The sequence below is a fragment of the Etheostoma cragini genome, chromosome 11, assembly GCF_013103735.1.
Source record: "Etheostoma cragini isolate CJK2018 chromosome 11, CSU_Ecrag_1.0, whole genome shotgun sequence".
NCBI lineage: Eukaryota > Metazoa > Chordata > Actinopteri > Perciformes > Percidae > Etheostoma > Etheostoma cragini.
Window position 1 is genome coordinate 21,713,812 of NC_048417.1, and position 25,290 is coordinate 21,739,101.

The 25,290-nt window shown below is 40.0% G+C and overlaps 1 protein-coding gene and 1 long non-coding RNA gene across 7 annotated transcripts in view; both read left to right on the forward strand.

Annotated features, from left to right (window-relative positions):
• LOC117952448 (partitioning defective 3 homolog B-like) overlaps nucleotides 1–25,290 on the forward strand; it is a 206,756-nt gene that overhangs the window by 160,052 nt on the left and 21,414 nt on the right. The window lies entirely within an intron of this gene.
• On the forward strand, nucleotides 1,940–23,797 carry LOC117952450. The gene is made up of 3 exons (XR_004658411.1): nucleotides 1,940–2,208; nucleotides 7,742–7,748; nucleotides 23,787–23,797. It is a non-coding gene; the product is annotated as an uncharacterized LOC117952450 (long non-coding RNA).

Below are 25,290 nucleotides of genomic sequence, written 5' to 3' on the forward strand. Positions count from 1 at the left end.
AGCATGAGCTTCTCTCACATTCTCTGCCACGCTCCAAGTTTGGGTAGTCTAATGTGTTTACCATTACCTTTTTAAAATTGAGAAGACCACAGACCCACTTTGGCGTTAAAAGCATTAACAGTACTACTGGAATTCAGAGTTGAGCTCATTAAGCCATCTTCTGATGATGACTTGGTCCTACTCATCACAGCTGCTGGGCCGGCTGTTGCAGTTTTTGATGTCATAATTGTTTTACGGTCTTGACCAGCTCTCCATTGTTAAATGGCTTACGACAAAGGAGGCCTCTGTTGTAGCTTAATTCTTGTCTGTGCGTTTGGTAAAGAGCAGTTGTTAGGACGTCAGTGTTGACGTGAGATTACTAACTTTGGTAGAGTGCAAAAGGGGTAGTCCACATGTTTGTGGTGTGATGTGTCATGTTTGGTGAAAATTAACGCAGACTAGCTTATCTTTGATCAAGATGTCGAGATATTTTGGATGTTTAGCCTGGTATTATGAATTATCTTCCATTTTGGTTTGATAGCTAATAATGGCTTTGTGTTGCTATACTGACCCTCGGCAGCTTTAAAATTGTGAAAGCATTTCCACATTGAACTGAACAACAAATGTATTTGACATCTGATTCTAATTGGTGACAATGAATACATAACCTTTTTGACTATACCATACTTATATAATTGTGTCAGTTGGTGTTTATTCTAATGTAAATGTATGATCTGCATGTCTTTGGACTGTTAGAAAAAAACACACAGAAACAGTGAGAACATGCAATCTCCAAGGCTCAGAATTGGAATTTGTGGGTTTGGAAGAAAGAAAAAAAACATCCACTCCTGAGACTGCATGGAAGTATTTGCGTGTGTGTCCAGCCAGCTGCTCTCTGTAGTCCTTTATTTTCCAGTAGCTCTAAAGTTTTCTCCATCTAATGAAGCTTTGAAATCAGAGTTTCCAACCAGACAGGCATAAGGTTTTTATTTACTAATTTGATATTCCATATATATAGAGGTGTAACGTTATGAATGGCCGCTGTTCTGACTTGGGTGCCTTGTTTCACCAAAAAACCGGACTAAGCCCTGACCGGGCTGGTTGCTAGCTGACTGTGGATGTTTCCCCGGGCCAGGGGTGTTGTCAGCTCTCATCCCCGCTGAAGCCTTGAAGTTCTGGGAAGCTGAGGCAGAAGACGGGTGTCCTAGCTAGCTAAATTACTATAAGATTAGCTAGTCGCCTATCTATACAGTTAACGTTATAATGAATTTGTGGAATTGTTAACCGTGGTCTTAACAGTCATACTAGCAATAACTGAGCGTTTTGAACAGTGTCGTAATCTTATGTTACCCACCAAGAATCACATTAGCATTAGCTCCTTGTCAACCAGCACCTTTACTGTAGGTACCAAAGCACTTTTCCTTTTCATTCCCCCTACAGGTTGGGAGCGGAATTGTCCATTACTGTTACGATTACAATTATTCCTATGTCTCATTCCAACGAGTTAATGAACCACTGAAACAATTTTGGAAACATTAATTTAAGGTAAAAAAAACATATTTGGTGTTGGATTGATCAATATTGAAATCAATCAATATACAGAACAAAGCTGTTGTGTAACTATGTTGCAAAGTGGGATGTAATCAATGACAAAGCAATGCCATGTGGCAGAAAAAGTTGTATTTCGTTCACTTACGTAAATAGAAAAAAATAAAGAATCAAGGTTTGTATTGAATCATGGGTCAAAAATCGTGATAAAAACTAAACCCTGGGTTTGGTATATCGTTACAGTCCTAGTAACGAGGCCAAATAAGAACAAAAATTTTGGTTCCTCTATTTGGTGCCTCACTTTTTTTTTACTTAATCCCTTTGCACGGGGCGCTACATTACCGTTAGCTAGCAGCTGGATCAAACACAATGGTTAAAATGCTGACAGCTTACGTTAAGTGGTGGGAAGTGTGACTGTATTTTACTTTAGAGGATTCTAACACCAGGACGTAACAAGGCAGGGAGCTGCCGTTGTCAGAAAAACACAGACGGTGCGTTCACATGAAACTCGCATGCCTTGTGGTGCATTTTAAGTTATTGTAAAATACCCTTTTCCCATCTGGTGCTTGTTTTTGTCATTTACCAGCAATGCACTTTTGAAATAAGTTATTGTTACTACTTTATTAATCAGTCATTTATTTTGACCATATGGCCTCAGCAATAAACAAGCCGTTCTTTAAAGTCCTTTTTTATATGTTATATTATATACAGTACATTATAAATATATTATAAATAATTTGGTTCAGGCACCGTTTAGGCAAAATATCTATTTAGCACCGGAATAGTATCGGAAAAAAACCAAATGATACCCAACCCTACTTTTGTGATTGTTATTGATAAATGAGTTTCGATGGCACCATCCTCTTTAGTTCACCCTCCCTTGTTCTGTGGGTTGCAAAAATGGAATTGGTAGTTTTGTTAGAAGCCAGATAATAATGGGAAGGCAACATTTAATAGCAGGCATCGCTGTTAGCTTCAACAAATAATGTCAGGAAAACATCTGGAATAAATTCAGTTTGGTTGTTATTGGCAGGAAAGATCAAAAATGGCAAATAGCTCCTGGACATAAAACTGGCAGAATTACTCATCTGTACCGCCTCCAGATGTTGCCCATACACGGTTATAAGAGGATCTTGTATCATATCCTGTTGATTAAGACTGAATTCCCTGTACTGTCAGAACTATGTCCGGTCCTGTGCTTTATGAAGACTGCTGTGCATGCCCTTGTTTGTGTGTCTGCCGCTATGTTTTTATTGTAAGTGTATTGTTTTGTGTGTTTGTGTGTGTGTGTGTGTGTGTGTGTGTGCGTGTGTGTGTGTATGTGTGTGTGTGTGTGTGTGCGTGTGTTTGGTTCAAGGTTTCAATCCTCGGAACTGGGTCCAATATTCTCTTTAACCTTGTCAGTATAACCACCTAGAGACAGTCAAACCATTGTCTGATTTACTATAGGATTTGGGAAAATCCCAGCATGTGATTCCCATAACCTTTCTTATTTTTATCTTACTTTTTTGCCCATTTTAAACTTACTACTGTAAAATATATTCCCTTTTCTCGCTTTCATCCAGTTATCTGATGCCTTCTCTTTGAATATGGGTTGCATTTTTTAGTAATTTAGCCCACCATACCTTTTAAAAACTTCATACAGTTTCAACAATTGTGTATTCCCTGTATAGTGAGACATTTTAACTCCCACAACTTCCCTTTTAGTAATTTTTTAGAAAACCCCAATACTGGTGTTTTCAAGACGCAATACTGGGTAACTGACAGTGTCAACCTGGGCTAAGACAGCACTTGTTTGTTTTTTTTACAATGATAACACAATTTATTGTCACATTCTGTGGTTATGTGGGTAAATCGGTCAGTATCACCAACAGAGACCCATGACTAACAATGAACACAGTTTTTCCATCCTTTAGAAGCAGAATAAAACATTGCCACTGTACAGAATATCCCTCTTAATTAAGGTCAGGTCTCTGATTCTTCAGGAGATACTTCTTATTAACATTTCCCTCACACCAATGCATGACTTGTACAGTGTTTCCTCTATGGTGATATGGTGATGGCGGCCCGCCATCGTACAATTTCTGCCGCCATGGTATAGGGCAGACGCACAACAGGGTTTCTGCTATGTACATCGTGCACCTCCGCTCCTTCAGCTGTTCATGAAAAGTCATAAAGTCATAATTACATGACTCTGTAGAGCCGTCAGCTGTTCTACTGAACTCAAGCAAACTGTCATCCGCTCTCTCTGCCCGAGCAACTAGAACAGTGACAGGACGTCATCACTCGCAAAGTCATAGCAACCAAGTAAACAACAGGGCGAGTACTAGCTACTTGTCACTCAATCTTAGGCAAAGTGACAAACAGCAACGAAAGCTGCAACATGAAATCCGCACTTACGCGGGTCCCATGAAATGTGAGAGCTACAGTTTTTGGGAAAATAGTATTGTGAACACTGAGTTTGGTGAATTTACTGTTTATCAGGCATACTGCTCAAAACCAACATGAAAAAACGGAGCAAGTAATTTTTCACTCAGCCATTTTGTTGTTGTTGTTAAACTGTGTGTAAAATGAGTGTTGACGTTAAATCCCCGGTTTCAGGTAACCTCCCTATGGTACCGTCTATTTGCTGGATGGTTTCAAGGTAACAGTCAGTAGCTAACATTAGCAGATAAGCCCGTTGACAGCAACGTTATTGTTCATATTTTGGCATCTGTCTGTGGTGGTCATAGTAACTGAAAGTGTGATGTGAGATGCTAAAAAGACAAACTACACCCTGTTTTCAGGGAACGTTCATTTTTGAAAATAATTCTAGAGGAAACACTGTTGTATCCTGTGAAAGAATCAATTTGTCTCATTGTGTTTCTTATGGTTGACCATGAATAGATTAATTACTTTAAATACTGTCATGTTGTGGCACACCCTATAGGTTTACATGATGTACAATGAATAGTCTCTATAATTGACAAAACGATCATTCCTTATATATTTAAGTAAGCTTGCTATGTACTTTACAGTGCAGTTGGTATAGGATGCAAATATCAGAACAGTGTTGTGATTTTCATTGATTCAGATCATGCACATATGATTTTACTAATGGTAACCTTTGTTTATTGCCAAACAGTGAAGTATTTTTTATTTGCAAAGTGAGGCACCTGGCCTCAATTCAACGTAGAATATGTTTCACTTACTGGAGACCAAACTTCAAGTAAAAATCCTCCAAACTACCAGGAACTAAGTAAAGGATTATTGTAGCATTACAGAGGATGCCAGAGTGTAAATAGTAATGGGTTGTAGACTTCAGCCAGATGTTAACTAAGGGGTATTCAAGTTTATTAAAGTTACTTTGTTTGTGTATAATATGGGCTAAGATTTTTGCACCTTTGATTAATGCTGAGAATTTGTTTTATTATACTTTGAGACCACGCTGGTTGTAGTTGGTAGTGTGCATGATCTACTTTTACCGGTAATAATTCCAATAACATGTTCTGCTTGGATAAAAATTATTCTGTCAATAGAGTGCTATAAATCATAAGCATACAGCAAACCTGTAAAATGAGACATTTTGTCTACAGTTGAGTTGTTGGCAGACTTTTGTTTTTTGTATTTATAGCCAAGCTGGGGCAAGCAAAACCCCTTTTCCCACCCTCTCTCTGCCCTCTCTCTCTCTCTCTCTCTCTCTCTCTCTCTCTCTCTCTCTCTCTCTCTCTCTCTCTCTCACACACACACACACACACACAAACATACACAAACACTTTTCTTTGCAACCCCTAAAATGTTCACGTGACTTCAGCCATTATAAAATAGAAATCGTAGTGTTACCTTGGGTGTTTTATAGGTGGACATGCGGGAAATCGAACCCCAACTCTATAAGTAGGACATAATAATAAGTATAAACCGACAATAGTAAACCTTGAAACTGAGTGTAGGTCTTTGTTATAAAAGACAGGGTTAAGAGAGCTGTTTGTGCTCCACATAGTGTAAAAACTGTTTTTCAACTCCCTCTCAATCCATTTTCTCTCTTTGGTTCATGTTCTTTCAGCAATTTGTCACCCATTCCTCACTCTCCACTAAGGGGTACATCATTATTTTCCTATTAAATAGAACATTTGAGATTAACAATTTGTGGCTTACAATGTTGTATACACCACCAAATTATACCTTTTATGTCAATATTTAATTTCTCCAAATCAATGCAGTTTAATCAATTGTTTTTGCATCCAAGAGCTAAGAATTTGAATTTGAATTCAAGACAGAAGGGAAAAAAATAAAAAGAGTTTTGTTCTTCAACATGACGACTGTGCCAGGTAAGACCGTATTTCTCCAGTCTTGATTATTAATGCCAGCTTTGGGTGAACATAAATCTACAGGAATTTTCTATTCCACATTACCCAACCAAAGACTGCACTGCTGGCAATAGACGGACGGACAGACAGACACACACACACACACACACACACACACACACACACACACACACACACACACACACACACACACACACAGCATTTTTATTCTGATGATTTGAAGGGGATGCATTTCAAACAGGCCTAATATGTAATTTCTTGCTCATTCAGCGCCCCTCCTCAAACACACACACACACACACACACACACACACACACGCACACACACACACACACACACACACACACACACACACACACACACACACACACACACAAACACGTACATATTTACCGATAGCAAGCAAAAGTTCAAACAACCGGCCTGCATGCTAACACATGCGGTACATGAACACACTTCACACACACACATGCCTATTTGCACACCCCAATGCACACTCACATATACTGCCAAGTTCAAGCACTAAACCACAGGTTTTCTCACAGAAAAACAGATTAGTGCTATTAGAACCTATTGCTCTGACTATATTCTCTCCATTTTTATCTCTGTCTGATCGCAGTGTAATTAACTTAAATTTAACTAGCAGCTCAATTGCATGATTGAGACTTTTCTAAGCTAAGCACTAAGAAAAGGCTACGTGTTTACTTTGCTGACAGATTTGACTAAGAATTTAATCACAATGCAAATTTTACTCATTGCTCAGAACGAATAAGGTTTCGTGTTTGGCATCTCTGGGTAATTTATCATCTGACAATTCATCATTAGAAACAACAGTTTTCAGATTTATGTTTTTTACCGTGGGTGCTCACGGGTGCATGCCCTTTAAAAAAAAAAAAAAGTAGTCAAAAAATATTTGCATTTCAGAACCTTAGGTACAGCGGCCGACGCGAACACACATGCCTTTTAACTCAATAATAAAGCAGGGCAGCGACACTTTTCAAAAATACAGATAGGATTGGAGATGAAAAGTTTAACTGACACGTAACCACGATCAGCTTTGTGGGAAATTAATAATCAATGGAGCAGGGGACTGACAGCAACATAACCAATCACACTATGACAGACGCTCCACTTAGTACCAACTGCAATTTAAAATTTTAAATGAATGTAGCCTACTGGCAGTCTGGCAAACGTGGGTGCTCAGTATTTTCCGTAGTATTGGTGCCTATGGTCAAACCTGCACTCCCTTCTTGGCTTCAGTGAATGCAAGAATGACTGACTGGGTGAAGAACTGATTACTAATAAACAATATATGTTAGAAATGTTGTGAACAGAAATCTGAATGACTAAGATAAGCTTGTTTGCAAAGGTTATGTGGCGCAGGAATGACAGACAGAATCGCCCTGAGAAACACACACATGCACATTTGCATGCAAAGACATGAGCATACACACGTGTACATAGTCATGCATCTGCAGACAAACACATACTTTGCAGTCAGACGGTGGTGTGTCCTGTGTGATCATGTGGTTGAGCCCAACGCTGCTTCTGATACTGGCCTTATATGGGCAAGTAGAACGTTGGAACGGTACAAATGTGCTGAATCTAATGGAACAGAAAGGAAACTGGGCTTATACTGATGGTCCATAACAACTACAAGATGAAGAGAAAGAGGGATCAGAATAGAAATAGTAAGGAGGGAGAGAGGAAAGGCAAAATCTCAGCGAGAGAACTCAGAGAACTCACTCCTAAACATTCTTTCATGTTCTTTTATTATTGCCGTTATTATTTTTCTTTACCTCCCTACCTCTCTTTTTCATTTCTATCCCACTGTGTGTGTGTGTGTGTGTGTGTGTGTGTGTGTGTGTGTGTGTGTGGTGGTGTGAAATGAGCATGCCTAGCAGCAGGTCAGGAGTTTGTTATCCCCAAGTCAGACCAGATGGGATCAGTGCCAACTCAGTGGACCCAAACACATAGCTGTATCTACTGGGACTAGCATAGACATACTCAGACACACACCACACTCCAGCTATGATATACATCCACTCACTGTCTCAGTCAATTACAGAAATACTTTCATGTTCAGACATTTATTGTTCCTCTGTCTCCCATACATTCTTTTTCTGTCTCTTTTCAGTCCCCCTGAACCTGTGTACCATTGAGCTTAACTCTCTCTCACACACACACAGAAACACACACACACACACACACAAACACAGAGTCATGAGGTAATCTTCAGCAAGGTTCGGTGGTTATGACTGACTGGAACAATTAAAGACTGACTCATCGTCAGAGATTTGGAGCCATTAACATTTAAATCATTCACACCAACTGACCTGATAAGAGTGTGCGTGTGCGTGCGTTTGCGTGTGTGGGGTGAGGAGCTAACATCAGGCTCATATAAAAGAGCCACTGCAGAACAGCAAGCTAAATGCATAACCATTTTGAGTCAGACTGTTCTATGCCAAGTCACACAGCCTTCGTTTGATTTGGCTGGAAAGTAGTGGAAGCCAACCTGGTGTTGATAGAGATCCTCTTGCACACACACACACACACACACCTTCTTTTCCAAGCAAGTATAAATATCTAAAACAATACAATCATGACCTACAATAAGCCTAATTCTGTCACACTCTTGCGACACACTGCAACAGTAAGACAGTAAGATGGAATGGCAGTGGCCCTTTGCAAACACTTGATCCAGAGAAGTCTTGGAGCTTACATCTTACAGTTTGTCATGCTGTTCTTTTCTCACCAAAGTAATGGAAATCTAAACACAGACAGGGGACATGTTCTGACTCTGATGGGATGAATAGTTGTCATTGCATCATCTTGTACTGACTTTTTTTGTCAAGTGCAACTGTAAAATTCACCATGTTAATTTCAAATATCCAAATCCACCATGTAGTTACCAACAGCCATGACTATTATTTTCATAATGGATTAGTCTGCAGATTATCTTCACAATTAATTGTTTTGTCCATCAGATGTCAGAATCTTTTAGAACAAATTCCACCACAACTTCACAGAGCGACATATTTAAATGGCTTGTTTTGTTGGCTGACAGTCTGAAAACAAAGGAATTCAGTTTATCAGCATATGTGACTAAGAAAAGTAGAGTATGCTTTTGCATTCATGCTTGAAAGGTTACACAAACTATTATTTGATGATCTTAATAGTTGCTATTTAATTTTCTTTAAAAAACTAATCAATAAATCAACATTTGTTCAGCTCTAGTCATACAAAATAACAAATACATAATCTTGTTTCAGTGTTTGCGATTCCCCTCCTTGGCTAATCTCTGTACTTTAAGACTATTAAGTTGCTGGTGTTAGCTAAAACATTTTCTCAGAATGTTATATAAACCCTAATCAGCAGTATTACACTTACAGTATTACCAACAACACATGCACAGACACATAAATTATTCTAATACACTACCCACACATATAAGGATCCATTACCTACACAATGATAAGGACCAACTTGTGGTCCCCAGTTCATTAAACTCTGTGTAAGTCTTTTCTCCAAATTCAGATGAATTCAAGAACTGTGGGCAATTCAATACCCTCTGGAATAATTTGATGACATACTGGTGGATTATCGGAAAGCAAAGGAACACACAAGGTCATTTGAGAGAAAAGAACGATGAGATGGGATTTAATTTGAGGAAATGAGATGACAATTGGAAAGTGCAAGAGGTAGAATTCATGAAAGGAAAATGAGAAGGGAGGGAAAAAATACAGGAGTAATGTCAACAAATGAGCAAACTGTTGAGGGTCAGAGATGGACAGAAAAGTTCAAAAGAGGAAGGGAGAATGAGGTGATGAGGTAGATGGAATCAAGAAAGAAATATAGAGAGAAGGGGATAGGGGAATGTAGGGGGTGAAATGGCAAGCATGAGTGGCGCGGATGGATAGATGGAAAGAGAAAAAGCCTGAAAAGGGAGAGTTATGCGGTCATTATAAAGGAATGTTAATATGATTAGTGAATGACTCTGACCTCGCTGTCTGGATCTGGTGCCTGGCTGGTCTGATGACTGCTGAATATCTGACACACACACACGCTCACACAAAGAAACACTCACTGAAACACACACACAATATAATATAAGGATTAAAACATACATCAGACATATGCCAAAAACAGACACACATACACAGCACACAGAAGAATAAACGCATGCTTTCACATTAACTCAGAAGTATTGTAGCTTGTCTGAATACACATATTTCCTCATAAAAACACACACAGAGACATACACAGACTCCCTCACTGGCATGTGTGATTTGTGTCTTCTCTTTGCCAGCAGGGCAGAATGAGTCAACATGTCATGACTTATTATTTGTGTTTAGATGCATGATTCCTAACAGTCTAGTTTGGGTCAAGATCCAGAACTGCTCATGAATCTGTGGTAGCTAGGTCCCCACCGTGGACTGTATATCAAAATTAACAGTCCATGGTCCCCACATGGCTACTTCAGTAATTTGTTTGTGCCTTGGTCCCAGGGTGAGAGACAACATTCATCATGTAGGCCCTGACATGAAAAACTGAATAAGCCTTTGTTCCATGGTTTAAATCTTTGGCTATGAACCAGTAACCTTAACAGAAGTTTACTGTGGTCCATTAGCTTGGGAAGTTGCAGTTGTTGCTCACCCCAATAGGATGTGTTTGCGTCTTTTCATTGTCTCTTGGAAGCCAATTCCCTCTGCCCAACTCTCCATGCTTCTTTTAGTATTACTTTCTTGCATTATTACACCTGATTTACTGGAAGTTTTGATGATTAATAAATACACTCTTGGACAATCACATCACAGGTCACATAATTCTGAAAAGCTGTCCCAATTGTAGTGGAGCATAACAACACTAGCTCAAATAGCATTGTTGCTAGGAGAACAACTATTATACTGCTATTAAAATGGCCATGCGTTATCTTAATGTGTCTAGACAAGGGCCTTTACAGTATACATTTTTCATCACATGTACACAATGGCTATTGCTCCCAGAAATCTAAGCCCTGCATGTGTTTTCATCTGGTATATTCAGCAAAGGGCCATATCAATATCACATGCAGAAATGAAAATTATCCTTTAATCTAGCGTAAAAGCCTCTCTTGTTGCAGTGCTCTTGGCAGAAACGGTTGAAATAATACAGTTTACTCTGTAGAGGTCATTTGCGGTTGTGGCCATGGTTGTGAGTTTAGATTGATGTGTGTGTTGTACCCTTCAACAGTTTATGCATCTTGATGTTGTTATGTCTTATCAAATCTTGATTTCTATTAGGCTCTCAGGGCTTCTATTTAGGCTTTGAGAAAGATGCCAAAAAGCAAAACACACAAACACACACACACATACACACACACACACAGATACAGATGCCAAAACCAACACTCTCATCCAGGTATGTGTGTAAAGAGTGATGAGTTTTGGTCCAGCGGAGAGTGTTATCACCACTGGCCACTGCGCTGTGGACAGGACAGATAGCCAACTGCCATGTGTGTGTGTGTGTGTGTGTGTGTGTGTGTGTGTGTGTGTGTGTGTGTGTGTGTGTGTGTGTGTGTGTGTGTGTGTGTGTGTGTGTGTGTGTGTGTGTGTGTGTGTGTACGTGTACGTGTCTGTGTGTTGTTTGGAGATTGTCAGCGATTCTTAAAGCAGCATACAGCTGTTGGGTTTCTGAGAGAAATATCTGACATTGAAATATGGTGAGTCATCTGGTAGATAAGAGATGGAGAGGAAAAGACTGGAGATTGAGAGTCATACACTAGTGAGTGTCAGTGAGTTTCACAATAAGAGCAATTTTTAAAAAGGCTAGATGTCTAAAGAGACTGAGTGAGGTAGTGGGAGATAGAGAGTCACCTGAAAGTCATATGGAGTAAATAGAGTGTGCTGCAAAGCCAGGGAGAGGATGTTGAGGAATATCAGGAACACAAACATGTCCTTTTAGCCTCCTGTCAAATACTTGAAAGCTGCAGCACTGTATGTATAATGTTGGTATAGTTTTTATGTATCTATTTAATCATAATGGCAGTGGTCGCTAGCAGGGATTGTTCTCAGCACAAATCAAAATAAAAAATAACACATTTCCCCATAACTGCAGTGAACATGAGCTACATTCACCAACAATGGTTAAACCTCCCTGGGCCAGACACATAAAACTGTGCGTATGCACAAAAACAGAAAAAGCATGTGGATTCTTTTTGTCAGATTTATAAAGCTCTGCATTCTGTGGTTCTGTTTCATAATTTAAAACCAACACTAGAGAAACTTTATGTTTTTCACACTTTCTTCTCCACCATATCATTTCACTTGCATTCAGCTTTTGAAAATCAGAGTGTATGCCTGGTCTGAAGTATGCTTGAGGTGCACACCTTTTAATGCAAATTCTTGTTTTATAAATATATCCACACCAAGATTTTTTGGTAAAAATGCCTTAAAACCTTCTTGTTCCATTCACTGTTGTTTACCTTGGAGCCATATGTGAAGTTATGTCGTATAGACTTTATGTTTTACATTGTCCCATAGGATAATGTCAGTGTGTAGGTTGAGTGCCTGTATGAATTAGCCCAGTGGGGACCTACCCATGGCGTACCTCGCCAGTTGGGATCGACGACACCGTACAGGATCAAGGGGTGTAGAAAATGCTTGGATAGAATTAGGAAATAATGCCCAATTTAATTCAAGTGTAGGTCATAAATCTAATGTTGTGACGTTTGATTAAATACAAATTCATATTTAGCTCTCTTCACTTCTATTCATACTTTGAGAATGATGGCAACAGGCAAACATACACACAGACAGTTTCTAGGTGTATATCGTGATGACTTGTTTGCGTAGATTTAATGCCCCTGGATACTGCATGTTTGCCTAGAGGTGAATGCATTCATGCAAACATTTAAACACTTTTTGTTGTATCTATTTCATTTTTCAGTACACATTTGATTTATGTATTGCTTTTCTCTTGTTTTTCTCTGTCGGTACAGATTAGCTTTCATACCATGCCGATAAAGCAAACCAAAATTACAGTTGAGAGAGAAAGTGTTATCTTTAAACATGGGGAAGAGTGCATGTCAGGGCATGATTCAGTAAGAGTTGCACAGAAATAAAAAAGGAAACTCAAGTCACATGCTGAGATATTGAGAGAGGGGGAGCTTATGTAAGTGTGACATTTCAATACAGCTGTCCAAAATGCTGACTGAAAGGAAGTCAGTTTTGCTTAATGTTTTTTTGTGATAAAAAAATAGACATATTGCTAGAACGCCGGGGACAGTTTCACTCCAAATCAGTGTAACTAGTGAGGCAAGGAAAGCTTTTCAAGTTTCAATCTCGTCTGCATTTTCTCTTTTCAGCTTGCCAACCCAGTAACATTTAGGCCTTTAATACTGAAACCGTTTGCCTATTTTACTTTGGGCTGCTCTTCTTCAAATCAGGACAGCAAAATGTTTGCCTGCCTTAGTGTTTTTATTAGTATTAAAGTGAAGCAGAGGAAGACTGAAAGTGATTTGGAAAAAAGTAATTTGAGTTGGAGCTGAACCCTCTGCTATGGTTAATGCATCCATAACTTAAAGCTAGCTACTTAGCCATATCTAGTTGTAGCTGAACATAAACTAAGATGTATTAACACTCTATCATAAGATTTGGAAAGATATCATTGTGGTTATTATCAACATTTAAAACACACAATGTTTTGTGGCAAACGTCCAGTGTTAAGAAATCAACAATTGGTAGTAGCCATCTTAAAATCTGACAGATTTACAGTCTAGTTCCCTTTTTATTTTTGCCACTAGCATTGTAATTCTCCTATTGGTCGCTTTTAAATGGAGATATTTGTCTCCAACTGCTAACTAAAAACTAGCCAACCTCTTCAGTAAAGATGTCTCAATAGTGTTAGGGAATTCAGGCCAAATCCCAAACACACAGACCCACACACACACACACACACACACACACACACACACACACACACACACACACACACACACACTCTCTTTCTCTCTCCCTCTTCGCTCCCTCTCTGTCCTCCCATCTGTGAGTTCAGATGAACAGAAGTCTCCCGGGGCTTTTCATTGGCTGAGCTCCACACTAAGAGGCAAGCTAATTGGCCAGCTGGGGCCCAGCCGGTTGTTGGAGGCAGGGCATTGGCCGATATAAGGGTCAAGTGACATGTCATTGGTCAGATTTGCTGATAACTTGGCAGCATTTCAGGCTTTCTCTCTTGAGAAAAACCTGGTGAGAAGAAAAAAATAAATAAAGAAAGACTGTTGAGCATAATTTGGCAATAGCTTTTCTGAAAATTTGTTGCAGATTTTTAGTGCTGTGAAAAGTGTGAATTTGTGGCAGTTGCGAGTATAATTGTAGTCCTTAAGGGAATTTTCAAATAACCCTCAATCACGAGGTCCCAAATTGTTGGAGGCAATGTGTCACCTTCAGTTTTGCCAAAATATCAATTCAAACAGGCAAGAAGTCACAGCCAACGGGTTACCATGACAAGCATGAGTGTGTGTGCATGCTTGTGTTTTTCATCTGTTACTTTTACACTAAATTGAGACATCCATCCATCCATCTTCGACCGCTTATCCGGTATCGGGTCGCGGGGGCAGCAGCTCCAGCAGGGGACCCCAAACTTCCCTTTCCCGAGCCACATCAACCAGCTCCGACTGGGGGATCCCGAGGCGTTCCCAGGCCAGGTTGGAGATATAATCTCGCCACCTAGTCCTGGGTCTTCCCCGAGGCCTCCTCCCAGCTGAATTGAGACAAGATATCGATAATTAACAGCACTGAATGAGGTCCTACTTCTTCCCCTCTTCACTTATCTTTCTGCTTCTATGTGATTTGAATCCAACTACCACTGTTCACCTTCTCTTTTTCCACCCCTTCCATTCTTTGCCCATTCTTATAGGATCTCATATTTTTTATAAAATTAGATATACTTTCAACTTTTGCACATAAAGCAACAGCTGTACTGCTTCATTAATGTTAGACAGTTACTTTTAGGAAGAACAGTCTTCACAGTCAGAGAAAGAGAGACACAATCACTCTTTCATTGTAGGTTAATATCTTCCCACCTCCACCTTTTTATTAAGTAGCAGACTGAGCTAATCCAGAGGAAATGAGAGGTTGAGGTTAGTCACCAAGGATTAGTCTGGTTCCAGGACATCAAACATTCCATTCCCACCCAGGAGATAATCATAGACAGGTTAGCCAGGAAATTAAGTGACTGCCTTTCAGAGGGTCTCTAATCCCTGTCTCGCTCTCTCCTTACATTTCTCTTTCTTTCCCCATCCATCCTACTTTCTCTAATTCGGTCCTCCTACCCTGCCCATCCCCCTTTCTCCCCCACCTGGACCAGAGCTAAGTCCACATCCTGACCAATCCGCAACAGACTGCTTGTGTCTGCAAGAAAACTTCCATCTCCATTTCTCGGAGGGTATTTGATAGATGACACTACCTCCCTTGTTTGGAAGTTAATATCTGACCCTGCAGCCAAGTCAGAGCTTTCAGACAAATTGGAAACTGCTCAGTGGGGTTTCTCATGTCTTTGTCAGGATTTTGAGAATTGTGCATATCACATGCAGTAATTTACCTTAAGGATATAGTTTTCCAACTGTGTATGCGTATCATCTCATCGTATCAGCCCAACCATATCAAATACACTGTGAAATAGGTAGAGTATGCCTTCCAGTAGGGTCAAACAACCATTTTCTGCTCAATTTCTGGAAACAGTTACTAGACAAGAGAAGGTTTCTCAGGGGTATTGCGATTTACTGTAGGTCTGAAAAGACTTTAACAGTTTCGTAGTTGTCTGTATATATGTGCATTTCTTTTCATGCAAGACCCCCGGAAAGATCAACTCAAGGTGTTTTTGTGTGTCCGTACATGTGTTCATGGATTCAGGTCCACATACCAAACAAAAGCTCAGCGTAGCAAGTGGATATCTGCCTCCTTCCACTTCATGTCATCCAGCACAAACGCAAATATTGCCTCCATTTTCCACACTTCTTTGTCAATTTTTTCTCTTGTTTCTTGTGTCTAGTGTCCCTCATCTTTTTACGTGTACACAGTGATACACACCACATAAACAAAGCTTGCACACATACAGTATACACAAATAGTTTATATTGGATTAACACACCTTTGTTATTGTTATTTTAATTTGAACATATTTCTCATATATATATATATATATATATATATATATATATATATATATATATATATATATATATATATATATATATTTCATTAAAGAACAACACATTGACCTCATTTATAATTCTGTTTACAGATGATGGATGTAAGAAATATAATTAGGTGTGTGTAATGTTAGTCATTGTAGTAAAATACCTGTCTCATAAATTTGGGAGTGATACCCAATGCAGATTAGGCTTTTATAGAATCAACCTGACCTGACATTTTACTGTGAAGGGAAGGGATGGATAACAGGGGAAGCAGAGAAGAAGAAAAACAGAGAAGATTAGAAGGGGAAAGAAGCAGTGTAAAAATGGAGAAGACAAGATCTTAAACATGTAGAGACTAGAACAGTTTGACACAGGGAGACAAGAGGAGGGAAGAGGTCAAGACTTCCATGAGATTAGAAGAGATAAAAAATAGAACATAGAATCAAATGACAACCCGGCCATCACTACCCCCCCGACTGGTGCCAATATTCTGAGAAAGAAAGTGTGTGAGGCATAAAGTGTCACTTTAGTCTTTCCTATTACAGCTCCATCTTACCTGCCACTGTAGCCACCTGCTCCCGCTGTCTCACACACACACACACACACACACACACACACACACACACACACACACACACACACACACACACACACACATATTTTGAGACTCCTTTTCAGGTTCTGTCGTGCACTAGCACATGCATGCACTCACTCTCACACACACACGCGCACATAAGAAAGGTGGTTGTTGCTGCTCTTATGATTATGGTTATGGTATTATGCTAAGTCCTGCTCCTGAGATATAGAGAAATAAATAAATAATATGAGAGTCCACAAATGAAAACCCAGCAGAGATTTTCCTACCTAAGGCGCTGACATTATAAAAAATGGCAGAGGGAGTAGAAATTTACCCTGCTCTCTTCTCTTATGTCTCTGTCCTCTCGCCCATCATCTGTACATCTCTGTCCGGTAAATTGTCTCCCCTTTAAACTCTACCTCTTTTCACCCCCCTCCACACTCTCTCTCTCTTTCTCTCTCTCTCTCTCTCTCTCTCTCTCTCTCTCTCTCGCTCTCTCGCTCTCTCTCTCTCTCTGATTCTCTCTCTCTTCCACTCCCTCAGTCTTCCTCGGAATTCACCTTTCTTTGTTCCCCCTAATCCTAAAAGGGTAACTTTTTTAAGTCGGGAAGTTGGGGTAGAAAGAAAGAGTGAGAGACACAGAGAGAGAGTGGAGGGTAGAGGTAGACGGATATACTATCTGGGTGGTAGGGAGGGGGCTTAGAGGAAACCAAATTATCTTCTTCTACTTTTTCCGGCACCCCTTTTCCTCATCCTTCACTCTGTCCCTCTATGTATGCCATCACCCCTGACTCGCTATTTCTCTCTCTGTGTCTCCTTATCAACTCCCCACCCTGCACTTTCAAGGAAAAGCTTAACTGTTAAGAACACTAAGGCTTGGATAGACCTGTGTGTGGGAATGTGTGTTGGGTCTAAATGTATGTGTAGAGTTTGTGTGATTCTGTGTGTGTGTGTATTCAGTCTTTTATTTGTTATTTTTACGGCATGTATAATATGTATCTATGTCACCGAATGGACGTGTATTCGGTAGGGTGTGCACACAGCTGAATATTGTGTGTTTATTTGTTTGTGTGTGTGTGTGTGTGTGTGGGGGGGGGGGGGGGGGGGGGGGGGGGGACAAAGGCTTTGCAGCAGAGAATAATCCTATCCTCTCTGCTATCACCTTACCTTCCTTCTTAATATCATTTATTTATCCCCATCTCTCTCTCCCAATTCACTCGCCGTTTTCCCTATTCTCATTCTTTCTTTCTGTCTTTCTCTCTCTCTCTCTCTCTCTCTCCCTCAATTCATCTTTCTTTTTCTTTCTTTTATTTCTTCCTAAAATATATAAGTATATAAACACACCAAAATAGCTGCATTTTGAACTGAAAAAGTGCACTGCTAGCTCCTTTTTTTACTGTTCAGAATCAGATGTTTTTGTGTGTGTGTGTGTGTGTGCGTGTGTGTGTGTTTGTGTGTGTGTGTGTGTGTGTGCGCGTGCATGCGTGTGTGTGTGTGTGCATTTCATTAATTTAGGTGTAGCAAAAAAATCTCGTAGCATATTCTCATATATGGGGACTCAATTCCCATTTGGTGGCAAAAAGTTAGTCTTTTAGGGTTGGGTTTAGGCAGATAGTAGTTATTGTTGACGTTAAGTCTCCAGGGGAAAATCCCTTGTCCTCTGTAGTGACAAAAACAAAATTGTGTGTGTCAGACTGTGTGTGGCTGTTTGCTGCAACAGTGTTGGGATTGTCACCTGCCTGATATCTTTTAAACGCCTTTTTCTTTTTTTTATGAGGAATTAACTTGATTGATAGCTCCATGTACTGATATCCTTACATACAAACAAACACAGAATCTTAACTCCCTCATAAACCTGCACAAAATAAACAGGATACGCTTTGCATTAAGTAGTATTAATCAATGTATTCATTGGAGACGCTCTAAGCTGTGTGCTTTGGGGGGAATTGACCTTCTGTGGTCTTAATTGTACGAGAGGCTCAACAGCGCTGTGACATTTAACTGGGCTCCAGTCCTAATTCTTAGCCCTTTATTCTAGTGCTCCAATGACATTTCAACAGAAAGATTTTTGTGAATAAAGATGACTGTTGCTTCTTTGATGTTGTAAACAAATAAGAAAATTGGGTTATGATGTTACAAGCAATGTTATTATTATAATTCAATTGTTAAGCGTAACTTTTCTAAGGAATTCTGATCAATCTTGTGTAGGGGATAGATACACTGTATTTTAAGTTTTTATTTCCCTTGAAAGGAATACTTTGGCTTATTTGCTTCTTGGCAAAGTGTTGGATCGGGAAATCGAAACCACTCTCCTGTCCGTATGTAAAATATGAAACTACAACCTGCATCTAAGCATAGCATAAAGACTGGAAATAGGGGGAAACAGCTGGATCTGTCCAAAGGTAGTCTATGTCCACGTTGTTCCACTTCCGAGATTGCTCCGGTTTCATCGGATATTCCGTTGGATGGCGCGTTTTCGGTCGGATGTCAGTTTCCTTCCTCTTTCTTTGTGTTGGCATTTTAAAACCCGGTGGATTCATGATTACTATGGTTAACTGCTCATCAGATCTCTGCAGGGTAACTCCAGACAGCTAGCTAGACTATCTGTCCAATCTGAGTTTTTTGTTTTCTGTGAACGCTCAAAACAACTTTTGAATGTACACGTCCCGCCAAAACAAGTTCCTTCCCGAGGTTCTTTTGCAGAGGCACCGTAACAATTGTGATTTGTTTAAAGAAATGCCGATAAACCAGAGGCCAGACCTTCCTTTGCATTACTGTGGAGGAAGGTCTGGCAAAGCAAGACTAATCCAAACAAAACAAAATCTTCTTACAAGCATATCTAAATCTCTAAATTAATATGTTCTATCCCTTATGTTTAATACTTAGAAAAAAAAAATCGTTTTTTTTTTTTGTCCAAATCTAACTGATTAATCCAAACATAGTTTACTTTGTCAACTGCCTCCTGTGTAAATTATGTATTATGGAAAGGCCTCACTACAATAGCTGTGTGTGCAGAGCTGAACGTGTGAATGTAATAATCATGGTCTTGTGAGTCTACTTCCTTTCCTTTAGTGCTTCTTTATTAAGAAGCTGTAGTAATTAGCCTGTGAAAATGGATGGCTGTTCAACAGCCGCTGCAATTACTGCTTTCTCGACGATGGATGGATGGATGGATGGTTAAATGGGCCAAGGGATGGCATCTAGTATTAAATGCATTGATTGAGAGTTAAATAATAAATAAATCAAGCCTGTGTTGGAGGGCAGGGGTGAATGAACGCAAGGAAGTCTGCAGGGTTGAAGAGAAGTAGGGGAACAGAAACACGGAGTTTAGTTTTATTTTCTTCCTTTAGTGTAAGTAGATCACAACACAGGTAATTGCATTTGGCCAGGAAAGGTTATCAGCTAAATTTAATGTGAGTTTGGAAAAGAAATGAAGGAGAAGAAATTACAAATTGACATCTGGTACCAAAAAGAAATCTGGTGTAAGATTTCTCTTTGTGTACCATTTTAAAAGCTGAGGCATAACTGACTTTACACACAAACGACAGGTGTTAGATTTTTTTCTCCCTCACTAGAGACTTAAAAGGCAAGATGCATTGATCTATCAAACCCACATAGAATGTTGCTCTGAAAAAGGAAGATTAAGTATGTGATTTTTTTTTTGTGTGCATGAATTTCTTTTTTTCCTGTGTGTGTGTGTGGGCATGTGCACGTGTGTCCATATATTTTTCACTAGTAAAGAAGTTCCAGGATTGATTTCCCAATGCACCACAGTACGTAATCACTGTAGCTTGTACTGCACTGCCAACTCCTTATCCATCTTCATCATTGCTTTAATTAAAAATCGGACACCTCTTTTATGTTTTGAGTACTTGTTCACTTTTTTATACGGATGTTTGCCATAAGTTTGTTTTAAGCACCACAGGGCGGGGCATTCACAACATAGTTGTATTCATTGTAATACAATGACAATATGGCTTCTTATCTTGTCTCTTTGTTGAAGCAAGAGACTGGCTTGCATTGTTTTTCTTTAAATGCTAATGATTTAAATTGTCAAGTCCAAACAACTTGTAAACTTTATTTATGTCAAAGAATATACATTTCTACTCTGTACAGAATTAATGGTTACTCATTGGGCCCTATCTTGCACCTGGCACAGCGCAAAGCCTGACGCAAGGGTCCCGTTTACCTTCCAGCCCCCACGCCGTTTAAATAGCAAATGCACCTGCACCCATCTGTGCGCCCATGGGCGTGTTGGTCTTACATTGAGGTGTGTTCAGGTGCATTCTTGGCGTATTGCTATCTTGAGGCAGCAGTAAGTGGTCGGGCCATTGACCAACAAAAACCTGGTCTAAAGTCGATAACGCAGCATTTTATTGTTATTTTAGCAGTGTAGTTAGTAATTAGTAAAATGCGTCTAGGCTTGTTCCCAGCACACGCACGCACGCACACACACACATGCACACCCACACACACACACACACACACACACACACACACACACACATACATAGATTGTGCAGTCTCTTCAGAGCTGTGTTTTAATTGAGTCAGCCCAAAGTGCTGGCTGAGTAGAACGATATGACTGATACGGATTAGAGGCAGTCTTCCCTTATTCATTGATTTTTACAGGGGTGGGAAGCAGGGTGGGGGGTACAATGGAAGAATGATGGAAAGGAAGCAACAACTTTTAACAATCGATTTACGAAGGGAGAGAAGGACATTGGTAGTGAGATAGATGGACTGAGAGTAAAATAAACGTATTGGAAGGTAGTGATTGTGAGAGGTTGTACAGAAGAAGGGAGCAGAAGTGACTGATGGAGATCATGCTGTTCCTCTTTGTCATCATTGATTTTAGCAAGGGAATGCGTAGCGAAAGACAATAGGGGACAGGATGTGGGAAAAGGATGGAAGTAAATGGGAAGGGAGCACATAGAGAGGAGAATGTTCAGCGATAAATGATGGAGGGATGCGTGGAAAGGAGATACAAAGTATCCACTCTAGTGAAGTAAGATAACAGAATGAAGGGTGTGGGAGAAAAAAGAGATCTTAACTAAGAGTGAAGATTTAACAGTGCTCAGAGGAAGCCTGTATTTCACTTAAGGAGAGTTGCTTAATGAAGAGAGAAGATGAGGCATGGAGAGGAATAGAGGATGGAAGAGGGAGGTGAGAAAGAGTCAGAAGGGGGTATGAAGAGGAAGCAAGAGATGATGAAGAAGTGTTGAAGAGGAGCACAAAAAGAGTTGAAGAGAGATATGGAAGAGAGAAAGAGACACTTCACATTTTGGCTAAGTAGTGTCGTTGAGGCAGCATGCAGCTACCCAATGCTCCATGTCGATCTAAATCCCTTTGAAATCCTTGAAACAGCTCGAGTGAAAAGTATGGGACGCTTGAGCCATTATGTGTGTGTGTGTCTGTCTGTAAGATAAGATAGAGGGAGGGAGCATGTGTGTGTGTGTGTGTGTGTTTGGGTGTGTACGTGTGTGTGTGTGGGTGTGTACGTGTGTGTGTGTGTGTGTGTGTGTGTGTGTGTGTGTGTGTGTTAAAAGTGCTGGGATGAAGTGTTTTATGGGTAAATTTAAGGGTCTGTTGAAAGAAGAAAGACCCCCTCTTACAGTGTGTGTGCCTGTGCAAGTATGGAAGCATATTGACGACAAGAGAGTTAAGAGTGCACCATACCCATTCAAGTGCTGCTCAATCTGCATGTCAACTGTCGAGATTCATATTCGTACGAGCAGAATGAGATTTGTACGTGAGAGGGGACAGATTTTTGAGCATAACAGAGGATCTGAGCAGCAAGAGGAATTTTGTAACTACATTTGAGACAGCAAAACGGATCCTCACACTCGTAATGATCAAAGCTGCTCGAGCTCACTTTTGCAAGTCTGTATCCCCTGAAACTCAAACTAAGAAAATCAAAACACGTTGACTCTTACTGTTATGATTAAAATCGCAATGACACATCACAATTTGTTGGCAAATGATCTAGTTTCAAAGCCATCATGGCAGAGTAATTTTGAGAGTCAAATTGATTGAAGTACTTAAGTAAGTAAGGATCTTCTAGCTAATGCTTTGTGGCTGTTTTGTCTTTGTGTTAACCTCTATTTGCAGTGTGATTTTCCGAACCTAATATAGGATTTTCTTTTTTCTTCTTTTTCCATTTTTATGAATAATTTAAATGAGACAGTTATTATAAGCATTAAAAGAAAAACATTTATGAATGAAGCGCTGAGCGGAATTTAGCCCTCAACAATGCAATGAGCTTGAAATGGGATAGTTTACTGCGATCTTATGAAACTACATGTCAGATTTAAAAATGAAATGGTTCAAACTAAAAAATAATAACCATAAAATGATTATGGTCTGTGTCTCGTTCCAAGCAACAGCATTTTCGGAATCGGTGTGGAGCAAATCCAATATACAGGTAAACTAGGTGACAGTAAAGGGACACATGGGCCGCCAGAATTTGGCTAAACTTTATTCTGCAATGCAGATACACACACTCCAAATAACTAAAATTGGATACTGAACAATAATCCATAAAGACATGAACTATGTAAATCAAATATCTAACAGCCATACGGTTTCCAATCGCTCCTTACATCAACCCAGAGCTAGCGTTAGAAAAAGACATGACCCTGGTGTCCAGATGTTGGTTTGAGCTGTTGCAACTTGCTATTCCAAAATGTTTGGCAAGCGACCTCTTGAGATCTCAAGTGCGAAGAAGCTGCCAAAACAGCTGGAGAAAATTGAGAGAGCAGACTCAGAATCGAGAGCACGCTGAAATGTGATTGTGCTCTAACAAAGTCGCTCCTGTGCAGACTGAGTAGATCTCAGAATTTGTTTTGCGCTCTGACAAATCTTTTGTCGTCAATATACTTCCATATGTATGTGTGTTTGTGAATGTGTGTGTGTGTGTGTGTGTGTGTGTGTGTGTGTGTCGATCTGTGTCACTTTCTGTGTGTGTGGTGTCCGCTCACTCTGCCTTCAGTATCAGTCTCTTCTGCTTAATTTCCACGCTCTCCTCTCTGCCTCTCCTTTGCTTACTATGCCGTGAAATGGTTTTTCCCTAGACCATTACCCCAACCAGTGCACTACACTGCCACAGCCCTGTCAGCGAGAGGGAGTATGTTTAAATTTGTGCGTGTGTGTGTGTGCTTAGAGAGAGAGTTGGGTGTGATTGGCTGCGTGCATGAGAGAGACTGTTGTTTATGTGTGGGGAAGATGAATGGTGTGCACATATTTGTGTGTGTGTGTGTGTGAGAGCCTGAGTAAACATGCGTGCTTGTCCCACGCAATCTCAGCTGTCATGGTTTTGTTCCTGCACTGTACTCCAGTTGTGAGTGCTGAGAGTCTACTAATATCTGACATCTCACACACACACACACACACACACACACACAGTGGTAGCAGGGGAGTCATTCTGCTCACTTAAAAACCAAGGGAGCTTCTGACTCTGAATGTTTAGGTATTAGCATCTTTCAGTACGGACATATGTATTTTGCTACCTTTGCAACATGTTTTTCAAAGTGCAGAATGTACACAAAAGCTATATTTGCTTTATCATTGTGTTACTTTGTCACCTATTTTTAATTTAGTCTTAGTCTTGTGCCAAATGTCCTTGTAAGTTTTAGTCATATTTAGTCATTCACATAACTTTTTTTGTTAGTCAAGTTTTACTCAACTAAAAGTCTTGTCATTTTAGTCTAGTTTTAGTCAAGACATTTATCTTTCTTTAAAAAATTCTTAGATTATTTCTGATAACCATTTTAGTCAAATAATGTTTCACATATTTCAACTATTGGTTAAATGTCATAATTACCTGAAAAAATACTCTTGTTGAATGATTTTTGTGAATGAATGAATGAATTCAATTTTGTTAAATGTGTCTGGTTTTATATTGAGCCTCTTCCGTCACGCAAATACAATCCACAGCACTTTGTTTTGTTGTCAGCAGTTGCATACATTTCTCCAGCCCCTCTGTATGTTTAAGGGCGGCTTCGCCAGCACTCCTTTCCTTGCCCGGGGCCGGGGAACATCGCTACGCGCCGTAGCGGCTTCTCCGGCAGGCTAAAAGCCTTTTTCGTTCCCTTGCCCTGGGCTATGGTGCGGTAGTGGCTTCTCCAGCAGACTGAACCGGGCTTCCTCCCTCCCCACCCGGGCCGCATCGCTAACTGGATGTGTGACGGCTAGATGAAAAAATGGGGGCACGCCAAATCTCTAGATGAGCCGCAGCCGAGCAGCGCCTGATTGAACCGCGGCACTAGTTCTATCTCATCATGCAGAAGTAGAGACGATTGTAGAGAACAATGAAGAGAGATTTTCTCTTAGTTTTTACTTTATGCAAAACATTTTAGTCTCTTCTTTTTCATCAACCATTATGCGAGTTAATTTAGTCTTAATCAGAGTTTTTGGACATTGGTGCAGTCTCGTCATTGTCTCGTCTTCGTCATGGAAAAAAAGGTTGTTGACAGACCTATTTAGTCTTGTCTCAGCTGACGAAATTAACACTACGTTGTTTGTGACTACATTTTCTTGTGTTCATCCGTCTAAAAATCGGTAATGTTTTAACACACACACAATTAATTTTTGTCAGTGTATTCTCTATGTTGGAATTTCTGCCGCCTATCAGCAGTTATTGTTCAAGTGCATGTCGGAGAATAGCACGGACACGCGCCACTCGGCACACACCTCTCAGTCTCCAC